The following is a 6,000-nucleotide window of genomic DNA, read 5'->3' as shown; positions in this document are numbered from 1 at the left end:
TGCAGCATCCAAACACATATAACAGGGAGGGAATGTGATTAATTTCTAGGAAAACTCAAATCTAGATAAATGAATTTGTTCATCATCATCATCATTATTCATCACCCAGGTTGGCTCCATCATGTCAAAAGACTGGCACTTGTAGGACCCACGCACCCTAGTGGTGGAGGTATCAATTTTGTCTGCAAGATAGATTTAAAATCACACAGCTCCTCCTGCTGTTTGAAACACAGCATTTCACACTGCCACCGGGCTGCATGGATCACGGTAAGTTATTCAGTAAAGCTTTATGGTTGAGTGCCTGGTTCATGCGGTGACAGACCCAACAACAGTAGGAAAGCAATAGTAATGCTTGCTTTAAAGCCCAAACTTAAAGAAACACTATAATGTGTCTCTCCTCTCCTTTCTACTGTAATGTGTCAGGTATAAAATGACTTTGTTCACCAATCACACCTGATAATTCTCACAATTTTCCTCTTAGTCCTGTTCATTTTTAAATTTGTATCTCTGTTTTCACACAACTCATCCTGATTCCTTCGTTTAATTCCCTCACTTTGTTGCATAAAGGTGCTGGAAACATTCCTCAGAGATTTTGGATGATGAGGACAATACACTGTGAAGACCATTTGAGTACAGTGAACTCATTATCATGTTCCAGAAACATGTTTGAGTTGATTTGAGCTTTGGGACATGGTGCGTTGTCCTGCTGGAAGCAGTCATCATAAGATGGGCACACTGTGGTCATAAAGGGATGAATGCGGTCAGCAACAACACTCGGGTAAGTTGTGGAGTTTACACAATGAGGTGGTACTACGAGCCCCAAAGTGTGCCGGTAAAATGTCTCTCACTCTATTACACCGCCAGCAGCCTGAACCTTTGATAAAAGGCAGACTGTATCCTTGCTTTCATGTTGTTTATGCCAAATTGTGATCCTAACATCCGAATGTCACAGCAGAACTCGAGACTCATCAGACCAGGCGATGTTTTTCCAGTGCTCTGCTGCCCAATTTCGGTGACCCTGCGTGAACTGCAGCCTGTTCTTCGCTGACAGGAGAGGCACCTGGTGTGTTTTTGTTGTTTGTTTGTTTTTACTGCTGTAGCCCATCTAGCTCAGTGTGTTTTGTGTTGAGAGATACTTTACTGCATATCTTGGTCGTAACAAGAGGTTACTGTAGTTACTATTGTCTATTGTTCCTGTCGGCTTAAAGCAGTCTGGCCATTCTCCTTTGACCTCTGGCATTAAAAACACGCATTTTCAGCTAGAGAATTGCTGCTTACTGGATATTTTTTCTTTTTCGTACCATTGTCTGTAAACCCTAGAGATGGTTGTGTGGGAAAATCCCAGTAGTTTTGCAGTTTCAGAAATAATCGGACGAGTCTGTCTGGCACCAACAAATATATTATGTTCAAAGCTCCTTTCTTTCCCATTTTAATGCTCAGTTTGAATTTCAGCAGGTCGCCTTGCCATGTTTGCGGCCACTGATTTGCTGCCATGTGATTGGCTGATTAAATATTTGCGTTCATGATCAGTTAAACAGATGTATCCAAATAAGTGGCAAGATCATGAATGGCATACACAAATAACAGCTGTCTTTCCAAAGGTTTCTCCCTGAATGACATTCTTGTTTCTCGTTGTCATTCAGTCTGATTGTGAAAGCCATACCATACTTTATTTTTACCACAGTTTTGATAAAAACATTGGGCAGTTCCTGTCTGCCTAGCTTGTGCATGCATTTGGATCCTTGTTAACATTTTCAGAGCACGCAGTAAATCATGTGACACTGTAAGGGTTTAAAATGTGCTCAAGCCCAGCAGTTCCCTAGGACATAATTGCCATCATACCTTAGGGAAATAAATTCTTAATAACCTTAAAAGCTGTTTGAATGTATCTGCAGGAAATATCTTTTCCCACAAGTCTTATTTACTTTCTGAACCATTGCTGCTCTGTTCCTTTTTGACTCCCAGCCAGGACGAAATGTCACCATCAAACGATGAAACAAAATGTAACAGCGTGCAGAGACATTGGTTTTAAAAAAAAAAAAAGCCAAGCAGTAATGAATAACAGTCTGTTATTTAGAAATAAAAATACAAGTTCACATCCATCCTGTTCTCATTCTTTGGCATGAATGAGAGCCACCTGAGATAATTTGTGAAATAGATGGAGATGTCATGCTCAAATTACCCAGACGGTTCCTCCTTCATTCAGGAGCGGTGGGAGCTGTCTGGATGTCTTGCTCTAGTGTTTTTAAATTAATGAGCTGTTTCTCGTGAAGTGAAATTCGCTGTAGGTGTCTTTTGCTTGGTGTGAAACAGACAAATTTTCTTCCTTCTGCCACTTTAACGTTGTTAATTTCACATTTCTTAGAAGGGAATGCCAAGACTTATGAAAAATCAGGGTAATTTAAAGTCATCACAGTCCCAGCCCTTCACAGGATAAGTGACTTCAGAAAGAGTATATACTGCGAATTATTTAAAATGATACACAGTTTATTACTGTGCCCCTCACCTTTGCAGAAACGCTTAAAACAACAGCAATATCAAGACATAGACACTAGATGGCGCCATGTGAGAGAAAGTTGCTGGTTTAAAACTTCAAAAGAAAGCTTAAATTTAAGCCCTGCGCCACCAACTTTGCTGGAGCCAGTGAATTTTGATCTGCACATTTTATAAATTGACTAAATATTTGCATTATTAAGATTACCGTTATCATTGATATGTAAAGCCTAAAGCCTGAAACTGTACTCAAAGATGGGTAATCTGCCTTGCACTCAGCGGGATAATGTTTAAGGTGGTTAATTAAAATCAGTTGTAATGTAATATTTTGTGATTTATTTATTTATTTATTTTTTAAACTAGGTTAAGTTGGCATACCCTTCAGGTATGAAACTTCTCCCGATCATTGTGCATTTCTCCATCTGATTCCGTTTTATGACTGAGACAAGTTGGTGTACAGTGAGACCGAGCAAGCACTCGTGATCTTGAGTGTGTCAATCTGCGGTGCGACGCACAGGGCGAAGAGGCGCGGCACGCTCTCAGCAGAGGTCCTGTGAGGACTGGAAGGATCACAAAAGCAGCACACCGACCGAGGCAGGGATGAAGAGATATCAGACACTTGGAAGCAGCTGAACCGGAGGATTTTTACCCAAAGAACACTCGGCTCTGTCCCACGGGCTGCCTCGGTTACTGGCTATCAGGGTGAGCGGGGTGGTCGCTGCCTGCATCTCTCTCTCTCTGTGTGTGTGTGTGTCTCTCCTCAGCGCACAGGCGCTCTGCACTCCAGTCTGCTGACACTCCGGGAGGACAGTCCGCACTACACCTCCGTGTCATTGGACTCTATGTGGATACAAAGCCCGGCCAACACAGATCCATGGGGATAGTTTAGAGGGAACTGCTGACTGCGACCTTTGCATGAAATCAGGTAAGTGTCGGTTTATTTGGAAAGGCACATTTTTGGACAGCTAGTTCCCTATTCTCCAACTTAAAACACCTCTTATCCAATACGTGACATTCTTGCTCGCTGTCGGCTTCAAATATAGTGTCTTATTTCTCGAATTAGGCCTACATCAAGCCATATATTTACAATTTAGCTTACACATTCGTCTCAACAACCACAATCAGGCCCTTTAACTGCCTAATTCCTGCCGTCGTTCTAAATTACTACAGTCCCTAATGTTTTTACTCGTGCGCACTCATGTGAGAACAGTGTAGGATGAAATCATTTGTGTGTGGAGCTGAATTAATGAAGCCGTAAAATGACTGGGTTGTTAAATCCAGCATATGGCAGAAAGTCCCCAGATGAGCAGGGGACAGCAGTAAGAGCGGGGAGACAATTGGGCTCTTGTGTGTGTGCACGGTTTTATGATAATGAAAGTGGACCCCGTTGGCCAGGCCCGTCCTGAAACACAAAGATCATTCTCAACAAGTCCCGTACTGTGGGCGCCCGCTTGGTGCTGAGGCAGCGAGTGTATGTGACAGCACCATTATTCACCAAGATGCCTAAGTGCACTTGTATTGCACCGCATGGAAGAACTATCATAACAAGCTGACCCCTACGTAGGGGTATATATTGTGCAAACGCATTTTGTCTGGAAATGTTTATAATTTACCCTAAATGTATGAATCCGTCCACATTTGCTCAACTGTAAGTTTCTAAACAATAACACAAATGACACTCTTTGACTTTCCTCTCAATTGTGCACACACTGTTCCTAAACAGTACTCCTTACAGGATTATTCTCATTTAGCTGTTGCTTCCAAATATATTGGCTCTGGTATTTCAGTTTTCACTTGCAGTTTCATTTACATTTTGCAATAATCTGAGCATATTGTTTAGGCTCCTTAGTACAATAGAATCAATTAAAAAACATCTGAGAGTGGACCTTCTCATCGATTTAGGAAATCATCATCCTTGCTGCCTGGAGATGCTCATGAATCTTGCATGTTCACATCCGGAGAGAAATGGGGGCACAATTAGAGGATTGCACATTACTTAGAGTATAGATGTTTGGCTCGGATGCAGTGCGTTGTATGGCGGTTCTACTGAAGGAGCAGAACATGATTTAGATATGTGTTCTGAAAGGACAAAGGCGAGATCAATAAGAAACTGATTTTTCATCTGTGTGTAGTGAACGGGGCATCTGCTTGAGTGCAAACACTATTTATTTCTGGGAAGGGAGTAGGACATACAATTTGTCTGATATAAGAGGCACACGTATCTTTTAAAAACACTCTGGGGGGCAAAGAGGTGGGCCATCATGTATTGCTGATTCTCTGTCCAGCTGCAATTCCTTAATGCACTCTGAGAGTCAGAGATCTAATAAGAAGTGGAAGAACATCTTCAATAATGAAACCCCACCTGCATCTCTGCTGCAGAGTGAGGGCTGGGGCTGTGAGGCCTCATAAATAACAGAAGCCAGACCTGACACGTGCTGCTCCAACGTCTGGGAACTGCCAATAATCCCTCAGCAGGAGGGAGTAAAAAAAGGCACAATGCTTAGTTTTGCTTTGCAGTCATCAAGTAAATGTAGCTCAGCACAGCAGCTTTACTCTAATAAAGAGTTCTGCAGAGTGATATGAGGGGATATTCAATCACTTTTTACTCATAAGGAGAATACGGGAAAAGCATTCCTGTAGTGAAAGCAGCGCATGGGACAGCAAACAGCTTAAATTGCATGCAGATTTCAATATTATTCTATTGATTTTATCGCATCACAGACTTATCTTTGTCTTATTTTTTTCTGCTTTTCAGCAGTAATTTAATTGTAATACCTTGCAGTGTTTGAAGCTTAGAAGTATCATCGCCTTCTTTCAGGCTTTAATTTAGATGTTGTATCACAGGAGCATTTTTTCAATACATATCAATTTCCTCTCTAATACTTGAGATAAATCCCCTGTAGCAATTAACCTGCTTTTGAGTGATTAACCTGTGCTTGTCACTATCTAATAACTACAGACACTTGAGGCTGTACTCCTATTGTGATCATTATTATTCTCATGCTTTACCATGAGACACAAGAAAGCTATGGAACAACATTACATGAGTACTTGTTGATTTGTGATCTGGCGCCCTCCCTGCATATAAACAGCACAGAGAGCCTTTTTTGAATCTTCTTGTATTGCTATGAAGAGACCCTTTCTTCTCTAACACAATGTGACCCTCACTGCTGTTCTTTAAACAGACCCAGTGGCTGACAGAGCTTCGGGCTGTCCCTGCTATGAAAAGATAGCTCTGTGCTGAGCTCCAAAGATTGACCAAGCAAGCCTCATGACTCTCCTGTTGTGTCTCACAAAGAGTCTCATGAGCATGATTTATTTAGTCCAGAAGTTACCGTCAAAGAGGACCTTTTATGCTGTCTTTACAGAGCGCCTTAAGAAGTAATGATAGGTGTATTCTAAACACTCAAATCCAGTAAGTCCTGTATGTCGTGCGAATAAGCTAAAAGACTGCCTTCATGAAAGTAATCCGCTCTGCCCTACAGAACACTAAATGGAGGTTTTTCT

General features: G+C 41.7%; 1 protein-coding gene across 2 annotated transcripts in view; it reads left to right on the top strand.

Moving 5' to 3' along the window:
* The first annotated feature begins 2,976 nt into the window (after nt 1-2,976).
* Nucleotides 2,977-6,000, top strand: part of LOC308407193 (poly(rC)-binding protein 4-like) — a 34,936-nt gene continuing 31,912 nt past the window's right edge. For both annotated transcript variants that reach the window (XM_080898716.1, XM_080898715.1), the window contains exon 1: nt 2,977-3,418. The gene's annotated coding sequence lies outside the window, so the exon portion shown is untranslated. The remainder of the gene's footprint in view (nt 3,419-6,000) is intronic.

The sequence above is a fragment of the Rhamphochromis sp. 'chilingali' genome (assembly GCF_963969265.1).
Source record: "Rhamphochromis sp. 'chilingali' genome assembly, chromosome: 12".
In the NCBI taxonomy this organism is placed as follows: domain Eukaryota; kingdom Metazoa; phylum Chordata; class Actinopteri; order Cichliformes; family Cichlidae; genus Rhamphochromis; species Rhamphochromis sp. 'chilingali'.
Note: the sequence above shows the minus strand (reverse complement) of the source record. Positions and strands in the feature narration are given on the sequence as shown.